Source organism: Sander lucioperca, chromosome 9, assembly GCF_008315115.2.
Source record: "Sander lucioperca isolate FBNREF2018 chromosome 9, SLUC_FBN_1.2, whole genome shotgun sequence".
Taxonomy (NCBI): Eukaryota; Metazoa; Chordata; class Actinopteri; order Perciformes; family Percidae; genus Sander; species Sander lucioperca.
In genome coordinates, this window is record NC_050181.1 from 15,086,769 (window position 1) to 15,102,955 (window position 16,187).

Here is a 16,187-nt window from a genome sequence, read left to right on the forward strand (position 1 = left end):
TTTTAAATATTCATTTATCGGCCATTATAAATGCCGATACCGATAGTTTGCAAAATGCCTGATATCGGCCTGCCGATATATCGGCTGGCTCTAGAAAATATTTCAGTCGACACATTAAGTGGAACCAAAATGAGGAACCGAAATTTGCGTTCTAATCCGGTCCGATTCCTACCGGTTACGTAGGAACCGGTTCCATAGTGGAACCGGGTTTCGGTACCCATGCCTATTTGTCAGTAATAATCATAATAATACAATTATTATTAGGGGTGGGAATCACCAGAGGCCTCACGATACTTATGTCACGATACAACATTATTGCGATTTGAAACACACTGCAACATTCTGCGATATATTGCAATGGATTACCTTTTTTCCAACTTCAAATTTTTCCCAATTTCAAATGATGTCCCCAAAAGGAAACTTTGTCAACATCTGTTTTATCTTAAAAATATATATTTCTGTTTGTTCATCTCACTTCAATTGTATTGCTGCAAAATGGGATTGCTAAGCAGACAAACTGACCAACACATATATAATAAAAGATCGACACTTGACGTCTGTGGATCGATAGAGTATTGCCACGGAAAATATCGCCATACTACTTTTTCCCCACCCCTAATTAATATAACTTCTAAATATAAGTAAACTGTGATTGGAGGAATTTGACTTGTAAAAGAGTATTTCTATACTGCAGTATTGCAACTTTAAAAAGGTATAATCAGGCCAGACGTAGCACAGGAAGCGTGGGGTGAAGCAAAAGGTACATTGTTTGAATGTACCAATGTTCTGGCAGCAATGAAATAAGCCAGAGGAGGGAAAAGTTTTGCTCTGTAGGGGTTGGGATAAGCTAGTTCTCCATCTGTGATCATTAAGGTCCAGTTTTCCATCCGCGCTGCCTCTCAGCTCTGTCGCAGGACACATTCTCAGGCATTATGGGTCTCTACAGTGTCTCTAAAAAATGAACTACGGGGCTCAGAGCAAAGGCCGGAGTCAAATAATGCAGACATTGTGTGAGGCGATTGAGTAATGACAAAAGTTTTTATAGAGAAGGTCAGGACGTGACATTTTCAGAACAAAAAGACTTTCACCGGAATAGAAATGTCAAAATATCAGTTCTGCAGTTTTCCAAAACACTATGTCATACTGCCTCTGGGCCCAACGCATTTAAAGTGCACAGGGGACTGTCTGATCTTTTAAATTTTTCAAACGTTTCTTTCCTTCAGCATTTGCCAATATGGGTGGTAACCCAGGATGATATACAGATTAGTCACACACATTTCTTTCCTTCACCTGCACCGGTTTAATGTCTTGGTGACCTGCCATGAGGTGAACTGCATCTACTTAGCATGCAGACTGGCACAGTTAGGGGTTTGTCAGTAATGATTAAGCAGTGTGGTGCAATTTGGTGTAAAGTATTAGCGGAATTTGGACTAGTCCTGTCCATCAGCTTAGAGAAGGTCAATGGTGCACAATGTGAGCTGCAGCTGTGTTCTGTGCCACGTTTGTGACTTTTCAGGGCTGCACGATATGAGGAAAATATGCGATAACGTTGTTGAATATCGTGGTAACAATATTATTTGCGATAAATAAACAGTGTAAAGTGTAATCAGTTCTGCCTTTCTGCTGCTTTCAGTATTCAACTAAAACAGATACATTATTTTATTGAACAAATAGAACATTTAATTGAACATTAAAAGCACCATTCAAAAAAGAATGATAGTTGGTCGCCTGGGTAGCTCACCTGGCAGAGCGTGCGCCCATATACGGAAGTTCACTCCTGGACGCAGCGGCTGCGGGTCCGACTCCGGCCTGCGGACCTTTGCTGCATGTCATTCCCCCTCTCTTTCCCCTTTCATGTCTTCAGCTGTCCTATAAAAATTAAAGCCTAATAAAAGAATGATATCTACATTTTAAAGTGTAGTTTTCTAGTGTTACTTACAACTAACACAAAAATTGGCTTTCAGATATGTTACAGCCTTTAGCGATGTTGATATCGCTAAAAAAAAAAATATAATAATAATATTATATATATATATATATATATATATATATATATATATATATATTGTGCAGCCCTAGACTTTACCAAGCTAAATTCCACTCCTTTACGAGATTATATGCTGACTAATTTAGTGTATTTTCTGGTAAAAGTAATAAAAGTAAGATTTCACATTTTTCTTTTTAAATTTACTGTAACTGTAACGGTTGTCATTTGCTGTATTTTGTTAACAGTTGTCATTCAACACCAAACTGTCAGCATGGGACATGATGGAAATAGTTGGGATTGTGGAGGTGGACACATCCTATACAGATATTTAAGGACTGGCTGGCCAATCATTACTCATCCCTGTGCTTCTCAGTTCTTCAGTGCCTTATATTATTGAATTGAATAGAACTAAAATGGCACTCGGGGAGCGCAGACCTCCGCCAAGGCCAATGGTGCATTCACATGCTCCTCGGATGGTCCCATTTCCCGAGTTGGGAAGTCTTTCTTCCGACTTCGGTGTGTTCATGAGCTTTTGAGTCGTAATGTGGAAACAACATGGACGCTACAGAGAAGATGTGTTGTATTGTATTGCTCAGAGTGTTTAAACATCTTGTTAATAGCTGTTTCCAGTATTTGCGTGACAACAAAGCAAAGGAAACGTATCAGTTGAGCCCCGAAATATGATCGGGAACAAATTTTTCCGATTATTCCGACACCACATGAGTGCAACACAAATGCTCTATCTCACAATGTGAATTGTGTTTAATTGTGTATCTGCCCTGTGATTCGGATCCACTCTAAAATGTAAATGAGTTCCTCCTTGGCCCATGCTACACCCTTCCACCAAGTTTCAGTAAAAATCAGGCCAGTAGCTTTCCCGTAATCTCTTGACAGACAGACAAACAAGCCAACGGAGGTAATTATGGAGGTAATTAGGTTATTTCTAACTTAATAAACACTTTCTAACTTGTGCCACATTTTCATTTTTGTGACGGATCAATTCAGTACAAGTTGGCAGAGCATGATTTGTTCTGTCACAACTAATGCCCCCTACCCACAACCACTGATAATATAATCTTACACAACTACCAGCTGTTTCACATATGTGGGGCATGCTTCTAGCCACAGAATTATTAGAAATCAGTAACCATGCCATGTGCACCCCTACGGTGCAATTTGACTGTGCTTTGCACTGTGAGCAACTCATTTAAGATAAAAGAAAACTCAACAATTGTTAAGATCAATAAATATAGGACCAAAAGCATCACTTTATGACATGATCAGGGATTCCAAGAAGATTTGTGTCCACAACCTATAGCGACTAAAGAAAATCCAGTTCTGTTCCTTGACTAGCAGTTGAGCACACAGGATGGTCCGACACAACTTTCTCAAGCAGAAGCAGAGTATTTCCAAAAGCAATTTCAAAGAATCCCAACGATTGGCAAAGTCTCATTTTGTGGGAACCATATTTTACTCGGTGTCAGCAAACTTACCAGCCACAGACAAAACTGACCAGAAATTAGCCGGTGGGTTGTCAATACAGTCCAAAAGCAAGCATTTTTTGTTTTCCCTCTTTCTCCCCTTCTTTGCCTATGGGAACCTTCTGAACTGTGCCAACTGGACAAGAACACAGATCTAAAGGGTATCGATTTGCGTGTTGTCTCTACTTTGTCCACGGATATTCATGTGATGTAAAACTGTATAAAATCCATCAGGAAATTAGTTTCTTTTTCAATAAAATCAAAAGAGACAACATATAGTAATAGGATCTGTTAAAATGGCTCATGAAATGTTTTCAACTTAATTCTTTTTTGGATGAAAAAGGAAAAACTAAGTGACTGAGGCAAACTCTGCTGGAAATCAGAGGCTAGGTGTTGGGAGCCCCTGAGACTCGGTGCGGAGTTACATATTCCACATGTCCAGCATTACTCAACATTGGCTCACATCGGTTCCTGTGGGGGCGAGCCCTTGCAACCATTCAACAATAATGGGCTGACAGAGAGACAGACTTCAGATCACCTCTACAACAGTTTATACTCATTATGCACGGCACACACAGTTTTGTCCATGATGTTGTTTATGGTAACCCTCTGCAACAATCTTTTGTTTTCGTCCATTTGCTAATCCAAAGTGAAGGTGACACTGTTCATCTACACTGCCCAGAAGAACTAAAGTCTGCCAATTCATTAACTATCCGCCCCTTTTAATCAGATCCATGACGGTCAATGCCAAACATGATTGACAACGATATTACATCAAGCTGGGATGGTTGAGAGAGGAAGCGATAAACACAACGCCCTCTATAAAGTAGATTGGGTGGCTTGTCTGAGTAATTGAATAGCTTTCCCTACGTCGGACCCTACGCCGTAGCCTGATGTGCACCTTTTTATAAAATGTAACTACACGTCGCGGCGACACACGTTGCTTGGCCGTGACTTGGTAGCGTTGCATTTCCCCCTACTCATTTCCGGGTTCTCCTTCTCCATAAACAACCTGAAATCAAGGAGAGGGTTAACTTTTCCTGCTACAGATGTGGTCAGAAAGCACAGGGGAGACACTTTGTTTCTCCCACTATGACTCTAGAGTCGCTACTCGCTCCGAAGCTAATCACCGCCACTCTCTCACTCGCTCCACCGCACACACATGCCGGCCCTGCTGTTTCTCCAAAGAGATCCATGCACACACAATTCAATTTTATTTTATTAATAGTGTCAAATCAAAAGTTATCTCAGGACACGTTACAGAGTATGTCCAGACCACACTATAATTTACAGAGACAGAACAATTCCCTCAAAGAGCAAGTATTTGGTGCGACAGTGGGGAGAAAAAAAACACAACTTCTTTTTAACAGGCAGAAACCTCAGACAGAACCTCGCTCTTGGTGGGCGGCCATCTGCCCTTATCTGTTGGATTTCCTAATCCTTTATTATCAAATCGTTAAATAAGCTCTTATGTACACAGTGCAACCTAAATACAGTTATTGTTGTATGTAGATAGGGCCAAGTAGTACTGAACGCAATTTTAACATTTACAATCACAGTGAAAAAAGACTAATAGTCGACTCGACAGCCATACCAGCAGCTCTGTGAGGCTGTTGCGTACTGTGTGTGAGTCCAAGTTGAGTCACAAGTCAAGAGAATAGCGACTCGAGTCTGAGCCATCACTGCCAGGTGCACAGTGCGTCTTCTGCCAAATAAATACCCAAAGTGTGCCAATTGACTAGCACCCTGAGAGTAACAGTACAGGGTGCGATATCCACTAAACTTCATACCTCGTGATGGCAACATCAGGCCTCTATGTTGCCTCAACAAGCTGTCCATTTATTAAAACCGTAAGGTCCGTTTTGCATACAGGCCTCAGTGAGGAAGAATAAGGTTGATTCAGGGGTAACTGAGCCCCTGACTTGGAGCAGTATGAGCCAAATATGATTCGACAAGGCCCCGAGCTCCAGGGTCAGGCAAATAACATGTGTCCCTGGGAGGGAAGGCCTTGTTGCTCCCTCGGCCAGTCAGAATTCTCCAGTTTGTGCAACAAATCCTAATGAGGATTTACTCTGCGGGGGGAACCAGGGCCCTGTCTGTGGGGATTCGTCTGAAGAGCCAAACAACCGAGGAAAGATTCAGTGGAGCAACCCACTCGCTTACGCCCTCACTCTCTGTCTCTCACACACACACACACACACACACACACAAACCAAGACTGATGAAGTGAGGGAAGCCAAACGATGTTCTGCAGGCCGAAGGCATGGCAAGGGATTAAAAATGTGTCCACCGAGAAAATCAAGGCATAAAATATTAACCAGAAAATACAGGCTGATATGTGAGTGATAGCCCATGACAAAATATATATTTGGTTAAGCTACTGGCAGTATGTTAGGAAAGCAGAAGTCAGGCAGCACACAACGTAAGCCTGCGGTTTGGCTGGTTAAGATTTATGCGTAGTTCAAATAACTTGAGTTTTACTGCTGTGAAAACAAACACGCTAAGCATTGCAATGTAGAAAAATATAAATCAGTCGAGGATCATTCAAATAAATAAAAAAATCTGATAGGATTTGAAATAATATAATTTCTGACAAAAACAATTGGACATAAATGTCTTAACCAAATATAGAAGTTTCCATCTTTGGTTGATATTCCTAGACGCTCAGTACAGACCAATAGAACTGAGAAGAGATGGCAGGATGGAAAAGGGTCGATGTTCAAAGACATTCCCATGTTTCTGATCTGTCTTTGGGGTCAGTCCATCTGAACCACATTCATTCATTTTCCCTTTCTGTGCCTCTTCCTTTCCCTCAGGAAAGCTGTGAAGGTAATGCTTTGTAGCAAAGCTTAGTTTAAAAGTCAGATTGCCATATATTACAATGACACACACTGACAACTCTATTGACCACAGTCCACTTTTCTTCAGAGGGGGGGGGTTAGGATAAAAGAGTGGCGCTAATACGCAACACCTGTTCCTTTTTCCGCATCTGTCAGTATATCAAATATACTAACAGTGACAGCTGTGGTGCAGGCAGTGATATGGTAAGGCTCTGGGCCCGCGTGATGCAAAAACACAGAGACAGGGGTTGTTTCCCACACAGGGCTCTCTCCAGGTCAAAGAGCTGAAAGCAGAGTGTAGTGGCCAGAGCCTGTAATATCTCACGTGCTTTTTGAGGAGCACCAGGCGCTATCAATACCTTTAATCTAAAGCCCGGGAACCAAAAGGAAAAGGGCCTATCAGGCAACCTGGTTTTAATTACAAAGCCCATTGAGACACTGAGATAGGAGCTGATGTGATTGATGGCATGCCATGATAGAATCCATGCCTGTCTGCTGAGGCTCAAGTTTGCCTGGTGGGATCATCTACATGCCAGAGACACACCCAAGACTTAAGTCTAGCTACAATCAAAGAAGGGGTGTAATCAAGGAGGTATTAAAGGATCTGGCTTGAGTAGAACGTATTTGCCTGTATACGTTTTCATACCTGGGTGGCATTTTACCTGATTTACAAAAATCTCTGGAGGGACAGGAAGACGCACAACTCAAATAAGACAAGAGTCTACATGCCAGCAGCTCTGTGAGACTGTACTTGGGCACAGTGGTGCTTTGAGTTGAATGCTAACGTTGGCAAGCTAACATGCTCACAATGGCAATGCTAACTAGGGCTGGGTTTCGCCAATGATTTCCCGAATCAATTTGATTTCTATGCACAAGGTCCCGATTCGATTACATTTCCGATTCGATATCAATTAGGTTAGGGACATTTCAGCTACAATACCAATTTTGCTTGGATATAACAGAGATTCTCAGAGAACCTATGCTTTAAAATTTGTAAAAGCAAGAAGCAACCCTTGGAAATTGAACATAGTGGCCAAACAGTCAAATTGCGACTCCAGGCCCGTCACATGATGCCCTTATACATCCATGATGAAAAGGCATATAAAAAGTCGATAATCAATATCAGATCCCTCAAACAGAGATCGATTTTAGTCATCGACCAAAATATTGGACAAAGTGAAATTAAGATGGAAAGTTCAGGGATCACCAAATTTCTTCCAATTCACCCTGACTGGGACATGAATGTGCACCAAATTTCATGGCAATCCATCATCCAAAACCTTACGCCAACCCGAATGGCAGTGCTCGAGGAAAAGTCAGGGGATCACCAAAGTCTTTGTCCAGGAATCACAGTCTGTTCCAAAAATTTGTGCCAATCCATCTGGTAGTGTTAAGATATTTGACCTGCTGGTGGCGCTAGAAGAAGAGGCAAGGGATTACTTAACACTTTAGGAATCATCCACGAGCACCCTAGATTACTGTACCAAATTAAATATAGTGTATCAAATACAGAAATGTTGACTAATGTGCCTTGCCAATTATTTCATTTTATGTATTTATAAGGATTACATAAAATGAAATAATTGGCAAGGCATTTCATTAAAATGCCAAAAAATGGCAGTAGAGGGAAAGTCAACAATCACCAAAGTCTGTATGATTCGTCCTCTGGGGGCCCTAAATGTCCGTACAAAATTTCATGTCAACTCACAGTAGGTTTTTTTTTTTCTCCAATATTTCAGTCTGGACCAAAGTGTCAGACCAACTGACGGAATGACCATGAGCCATGCTAGTATGGCTGAAAAAATAGTTTATATTGGATGAAATAGGACCGGAAAAAACAAACAAAAAACCTGTGGCTCCGCATCTGATCAAAGTGAAATAATTCTTATAAGAGGAGATTTAAAAAAAAATAAAAAATAAATAAAATAAATAAATAAATAAATAAATGGATGGTATAGCAGCTGGAGCCTGCATGCTGAATTTCCTCTAAATTACATTGCATGCATGTGCGACGTGTGTGTGTGTGTGTGTGTGTGTGTGTGTGTGTGTAATGGAGGAAGTCGGTAGATAAATCTAGCATCAGGAGTCAAAACAACTTTAGGAAGTCATCCGGTGATTCAGACACTTAGCTTGAAAAGACAATGTGAAACTCACTTATACGCCACATTTCTTCTCTTACTCATTCTTTTCACTCATTTGTCCTCTCCAGCTCCTGGGTTTGAAGAAAGGTGACATGCAAGGACACACACACAAGGTGCAGCTATTTATAAGATGGGCCTGCAACACTACTCTTTTCCCCTTCCTCTTTTTAATTACCGTTTTTGGCATCTCCATCAGCACTCTGCTTGTTTAGCCTTCATTTGATAACTGGAAGATTTCATTTCAATCAGGATGAGCTGTGCTGAATTGGAATTGAAATAGCATAACATTTGGAGTTATGCTAGGTTATTTCTCATGAAATTAAATTTCAGTTTAGTGGTCGTTAAACTGGATGCATCTTGTCATAACTTGAATCATTTACAGGTTGCATTTGTATCTAAAGTGAATAGCTTTTTACAAGTTAAGTGAGCATGTAAAACTACAGTCAAATGCGGTCCAAAATCAGGTGCTGGGTCACAAGCTATCAGTCTTGTATAAAGTACTTGAAAGCAGTACTTGAGTAAAAGTATCTTACCAGAAAATTACTTTGGTAGAAGTTAAGGTCACCTTTTAGAATATTACTTACTACTTAGTAAAAGTCTTAAAAAGTATCTGGTATTTACTGTACTTAAGTATCAAAAGTAATTTTATATTAAATGTACTTAATTATAAGAAGTAAAAAGTTTGATTATGAACTTTATTGTGGCTTCCTTATAGTGAAGAATACTATTCAGGGTTTACACACCTTCTTAAACATCTAATTCAAAGTCTGACATCAACAAAAAGAAAAATAGAAACAGAATTAGAATTTTTTTTGTGCACTCGAACGTACGAAAACATTTCTTGCAAGTAAGGAGTAACAAAGATGCTTAGGGGAAAAGTATCAGAGTAAAAGTACACATGTTATTTAGGAAATGTAGTGGAGTAAAAGTGAAAGTTTCTTGGAATACAAATAACCAAGTAAAGTACTGATACTTGAAAATTCTACTTAAGTACAGTAGCAAAGTATTTGTGCTTTGTTACATTACAACACTGCAAGCTATACACTGTATGTAACTTTCAGAGTTAAATGTGAGTCCAGCATTAATTTAGCAGGTTTCTTGGTACAACGTCACTATGCAGCAATCTTCATTTAATCACACATGAGGTGAGACTGAAAGGAAGCAGGCAGCTGTTTTTAGAGAAAAAAGAACAGCATCAAAAAAACAGCAGACAGACAGAGTTAGGGACCAGCTGGTGAACATCGTGGAGCATTTAGCAGCTAAAGAGCCAAATATATTTAGACCAAAAACAAAGCTAAGAGACAGTGAACATTGGGCCTACATTCGCCACTTGGCCAGAAACACAAATTTGAAATAAACAAATGTTTGCGAAACAAGTTTGCCATAGCAACTTAAAAAGGAGATGATGTGTCAGTGTTGTAGAGCTGCAAAGAATAATTGATTAGATGGATTATTTGTGAACTAATAAATTAATCACCAACTATTTTGATTTCCAACTTTTTAAGTGTGAATATTTTCTAGTTTCTTCACTCTTCTGTGACATCGAACTGCCTATCTTTGAGTAGTGGACAAAACAAGACATTGGAGGACGTCACCTTGGACTTTGGGAAACACTGATCGACATCGGTAACCATTTCCTGACATTTTATAGACCTAACAAACTAATCGATTAATTAAGAAAATAATCGACCGAAAATAATCATTAGTTGCAGCCCTACAATGTTGTGTTCACAACTTGTTCCCACTGCCGTGTTGAAAGTTGAGTCCCAGGTTGGATTTCATCCCCACTGAAAGCAAAATATTTATCTCAGACTCCTCTAAATCCATGTCCCTGACAGGCCAGATAGTGAAAGGCTTTGTCTCCTCGGAGCCGGGAGAACATCTCTCTCTCTCTCTCAGAAATATTCAACGGGTCGGGCCAGCCGACCTGTCAGCACCAAAAAGACACAAATCCATACTGTGTAGCGGTTTGAAGCCTCTACAAAGACAGACAGAGATTAGGCATGCTGGTGTCACGGGGGGTCCACGAGATCCGCCAGTGTCTCCATCCTTCAGCTCGACATCAAAGAACCCACTGCAACAGTTTGAATTATAGACAGCAAGTGTGCAGTCATGCCTCCGGTGGCAACCGACTCCCGGCCCCGATTAACCCCTGGTGCCACCGCGAGGAGAAGGATACAGGCTCATAGCATGGCTGGATAAATTACAATAGCAACAACTGCACATCAGCAACAAGACAAAAGGTTCCTTGGGTCAGCAGGCAGGGATTTCCCCGCCTTCAGAAAATGTTGGTGCAGCACTCAAGCTGTTATGTGCAGCACCTAAGCCTAATAAATGTAGCTAGACTTTTCTCAGATGTAAGGACTGTATTTGGACTTCTTCAGCAAGTTTTGTCTTTAAGCTTTTTGAGTGTTATTCATAGGGATAGGCTGATTATCGCCCCTGGCCGATTAGCGGGCGTTTCTTTTTGGCAGTTTGCAGATTATCTGTATCTGCGTTTTATTTGTCTGATAACAGATAAAGTTAATTAATTAAAAAGTGCGCTTCTTTGGCTCGGCTAGAGCTCCGTGTCTGTCCCTCTGCTTCGCCTTCACTCACCTCATCAGTCTGACTTAATGTCCCACAGGATCTGACTATCTTCTACTGGGTTATGTTGAAAGTGTCTAATGTATTTAATAATCTCCTAAAGCATTTAAATGAAGTTTTGTGTTTGAGTTTGTAGCATTCCAAAATCTTAATTTTGACTAATAGATTTTCATTTCACTGTAAATGCATAGTGGTTCCCAATAAGAAGTTTTCCTCACCACCCAAGGTTTCTCCCTAAAAGAGAGTTTTTCCTCGCCTGCTCTTGCTCTTGGTGGAATTACTGGAATTGTTGGGTCTTTGTAAATTATAGAGTGTGGTCTAGACCTACTCTATCTGTAAAGTGTCTTGAGATAACTCTTGTTATGGTTTGATACTATAAATAAAATTCTATTCAATTCAATTTCATTAACTATTAATAATCTGTATCGGCCTTGAAAACCCAGTATTGGTCGATCCCTAGTTATTTACTATCTGCTCTAGCTTTTCCAACGTTTTAGACAGAGATATGGTTATAATAATGCTCTAAAGCCATGTGAAAAAGAGACGCAAAACTACCACAAAAGGGACACAAACCGACTACGAAGAGACGCAAAAACCCTGAGACACAAAAATCTATGGGGAAATTGTATTTTTTCTTTTCTTTCTTTTTTTTTTTTTTATTGAAAAACGTGACATTTTCATTCGCCAAATACGCGCAACTAAGTCTTCCACAAAGCTAGGGAAAAAAAACACTGTGCAGGTCATTTGAGTTTTCCAATTTGAGGCAATTTATAGTGAAAGTCACAGTAAGTTTAGCCTCTGCCAATCACTGGTAGGACTATTATTTTAGGCTAAATGTGTTTCACAGTATCTTTCCACCTGTCTCCCCATCTCTCTCTCTCTGTCTTCTTTATAGTCTAGTAAGATATGACTTACTAATGTAGGGTTGCACCTTTGTCATTTTTCATCCTTGAATATCAAGATCTGATGTCCAAAAGGGGGTACAAATGCAGGTACAAGCAGGTTAAGCTTTTCAGACAGCTCTACCAAATATTACCTCTTTCTCCAACTCACTTCTCAGACTGTTCGTGCATTGCCTCGCTTTTCTTTACTGCCGTTGCTCAGGGAATATTTCCCTCGACTAAATGCCAACGGTTACAATCGGGAACACTTCCAGCATATTATCAGCAGATGGGACAAAAGGCGATTCAGACCGGGCCATTACGGCGCAGGTGACACATGGGATTCATTCGGAGGAAAACGGAGATGAAGACTGGTGTCGTCAGCATAAGGTGATGGCGGTAAATAGAGCAAAAGAAAAACACAGAAACACTCATTACAGATGTGGACACGGAACATAACTATTTAGTTAATGGTTACTGGCAAAATCCAAACACAAAAAAGGGACAGCTTTTTTCCAAAGACAATGATGTATTCTACTGATGGTAGCAGACACATCGAGGCTACGAGAGCAAATGCTTCCAACATCAATGCCAATTATAAACCTCTGGCTTGTTTGTTTCAGCGTCATTTTTGGCTGAATGGCACAATGATAGCATAAAGATTGATTTAGAAACAGAAAGGCTGGCTTACAAAAAAAAGATAGCGCTGTAGAAAAAGTTGCCCAGATGGAGATAGGCCAAAAATGAGATGGCAAGCAGCTGTTAAAGCCAGCTGTCCGGGCCAGTTGTTCATAAGGGCTGGGAGGCCAGGATGGAGGGATTCAGAGACATTTTGGAACGGCATGGGGGAATAAGGGGGGGCCAGTATGGATATAATAAGCAGACAGAGACAGTGAGGGGGTTTGACAGGGAGCGAGGAAAGAGTTCGAGGTAAATGAAATGCGTTCATTACGGTACAGTCAGGGAAGCAGATTTTTGGAGTGGGACAGATTTATCTGTAGAAATCAGTCGGCCAGACTTGGCTCTGTTCTAGATTGCAGTTTGTCTTTAAATTGCAAAAAATGAACAGATAAATACTCTGAGAACTGGCTCCAGTTATGCGGTGTAAAAAAAAAAATTAAAAAAAAAGAAGCAAAGAATAATAGTAGAGCCATTATACAGAGACAATTGGACAGAAACTGGAATTTTTCGTCTTGCTTAAATCTTTTTTTATTGTTCTGTGTTTTTCCATATGTGTTTTCATTTTGTTCTGTGAAGCACTTTGAGCTGCACGCTTGCATGAACAGTGCTATATAAATTAAGTTGAGTAAATTCATTCAACACGTAATAGACTTCTGCACATTTTTTGAGGCAAGAGCAGAGCTTATTTTTTTTAATCCTCATACGTTTCCTCTAAAAAACTGGAATAATGGAATAGACATGGTGTCTAAAAGCACAAGTGGCCCTACATACTTTACAGTGAAGGTTATTATTTTAGTAATATTATGATGGTACACCGAAGCCTCACCATTCTACCTTTCTTACCTTTACTGGGCTCACATGGCTCACAGCATGGAAAAGGACCGGCTGCTACTGCTTACTATTAAATTTTAAATCAAACATTAGAGCTTGCACAATAGCATCTAAATAGCTTATATGGGCATCGTGATATAATTTAGAAATTAATAAATGACATAAAAAGCATTCAAACGCAAATTTGCCTCTACATTTTGTGATTGTGGCCAACTTCTGTTGATGAAGGAAATTATAAAAGTCACACTTTTCCTATGCATCAAACATGAAATCACAACAGGACGTCCCACAGCAAAGTCTCTGTTCAGTGTGGGCTACTGGGCTGATGTTGGGGAATAGCAAGCATAAGACTGCCCCCTAGTGGCCTTTTGGGAATCATACATATAACTACAAGAGGATGATAAAGAGGCAGGACAGTCCAGCCTCAGGGAGTAGGGTACAAATGCACGGGACGATGAAAAACAAAAACTACAAATCTGAATCTGAAAGCCCAAGAATATAAGTGTATTGATTTTTGCTAAACTGCAGGCAAAAAGGACTACAGCTCTCATGTGGACGGAAATGGAGGCACCTACAATTGGTGCTTGGATCAAGAATATGGTGCAATGTATGTCCATGAAGAGACCGATATATATTAGGGGTGGGGGGGGGGGTGGAATCAATACAGCAAAGTATCGCAATATTTTCCGTGGCAATACTGTATCGATACATGGGCGCCAAGAATCAATCTTTCATTGTATAAATGCACATGAGAATTTAAGTTTTTAGTACTGAAATAATTAAATCAATTGCTTTTTCAGTCCACTAGATCGTAAGATGAACAAACAGAGAAATGTATTTTTTTTTTTTTTTTTTTTAGATAAAACAGATGTTGACAAAGTGTTCCATTGGGGACATAATGTGAAGTTGGAAAACGGGTAATAAATTGCAATATATTGAAGAATATTGCAATATAATTAAAATCGCTTTAACATCGTATTGTTACATAAGTATTGTGATAATATCATATCGTGGGACCTCTGGTGATTCCCACCCCTAATATACATATTGAGAGGCAAATTGGGGGTGTATGAGCAAATCTAGAGGCCATTTGAACGGTTTGGAAAAGACGAAGACAAAGGGGAGTTTTCTACTGCGATACTGTCATATAACTGGCTTTCTGTTTTTTGGTTGTTGTAGTACGGCAGAGGTTGAGAGAGAAATTTTGTTGTGGGTTGGGACTAGCGGTGGGAATCACCAGAGGCCCCACGATGCGATATTATCACGATACTTACAGTATGTCATGATACGATTTTAATTATATTGCAATATTCTTCAATATATTGCAATTTATTACCCATTTTCCAACTTAAAATGATGTCCGCAAAGGAAAACTTTGTCAACATCTGTTTTATCTTAAAAAAAAAATACATTTCTCTGTTTGTTCATCTTACGATCTATGGTCTGAAAAAAAAATGTATTTAATTATTTCAGTACTAAAAACTTAAATTCTCATGTGCAATTTATATAATAAAAGATCGCTTCTTGGCGCCCATGTATCGATACAGCATTGCCATGGAAAATATTGCGATACTTTGCTGTATCGATTTTTTTCCCCCACCCCTAGTTGGGACAGGGGAGGGGGTTGTTGAAAATTGTAATTGCAATGAAAATTTTTTGAAAAAAAAAAAAAAACAGATGTATAAAAGCCAAGTACTATAATTCATGTAAATGAAGTGAAATCAGCGATGTGTAATTGTATGTGATAGATTGTAGTGTGGGTGTGAAAGATGTTGAACGTGTTCTAGGTACTTACAGTTACAAGTTAATCGGATGAACTCTGTGTTTGCGTTTCCTCGTTTCTGACAGCAATGCGCTGACCTCACCTTGGTAGCCTCCGAGAAACTCTGATAAGAGAAAAAGGCATTAACAAATCACTGGAAAAAAACAAAACATTGAGCAACATTTCCCAGCAAAACCCATATATCTCCCACAAAACATTAGATCAACAAAAACTGGCATTTATCACTTTATTTGTTTTGATCTGCCTAGAAACAAGGCAGCAACACCTGGGCTGACAAGACATTTCGCAATACAACTTTTTGGATAGGCCTGTATGAAATTCCACACTTTGGAATGTGTCTGGACATGGGCTGGACGTCACACTAGGGCTGCACTATATGAGGAAAATATCTAATTGTGATTATTTTGACTGATAATGCAACTGTCATATGATCCACGATAATGGGGGAATGTTCAATTTTGTATCATTCTCATTTTCATTGAAAAATATTCAAAAATGTATATGATTATAGTGTAATTTTTGTGAGGATCTTAACCAAACAAAGCTTCTTTTTTTTTTATTAGTCTGTAGCATACAATTTGCAGTTTGACACATATTTTGTCTTAAACAAATGTTGCACCCCCCTGCGATTTGGATATTGCACCAGTTCTATGTCACATCAGCATCTTTATCAAGGAAACTGAGTGAAATACAGGCGCACGCATTACCCATGAGGTCATTTCTCTGTACTTTCATACTAATCTAACTAGAGATGGCCCGATACCATTTTTTGCTTCCCGATACCGATTCCGATACCTGAACTTGCGTATCGGCCGATACCGAGTACTGATCCGATACCAGTGTGTCATATATTTTAACAACTGTATACTACTATCCCTGTATGGATGTGATATTATTTCTATATCTTTGTTGTCGGCCTGGCTCAGGTTAAACTCTTTGTGAAACATGAACAAACACAAATAATGAACGCCCCAGA

General features: G+C 39.7%; 1 protein-coding gene and 1 long non-coding RNA gene across 3 annotated transcripts in view; one reads left to right on the top strand and one right to left on the bottom strand.

Moving 5' to 3' along the window:
• LOC116047011 overlaps positions 1-435 on the top strand; it is a 204,357-nt gene extending 203,922 nt beyond the window's left edge. Inside the window, exon 3 of the long non-coding RNA XR_004104292.2 lies at positions 265-435. This is a non-coding gene — a long non-coding RNA (uncharacterized LOC116047011). The remainder of the gene's footprint in view (positions 1-264) is intronic.
• The window catches only part of disp1 (dispatched homolog 1 (Drosophila)), a 142,639-nt gene that overhangs the window by 123,625 nt on the left and 2,827 nt on the right, over positions 1-16,187 (bottom strand). For both annotated transcript variants that reach the window (XR_004104289.2, XM_031295490.2), the window contains exon 2: positions 15,224-15,314. The gene's annotated coding sequence lies outside the window, so the exon portion shown is untranslated. The remainder of the gene's footprint in view (positions 1-15,223; positions 15,315-16,187) is intronic.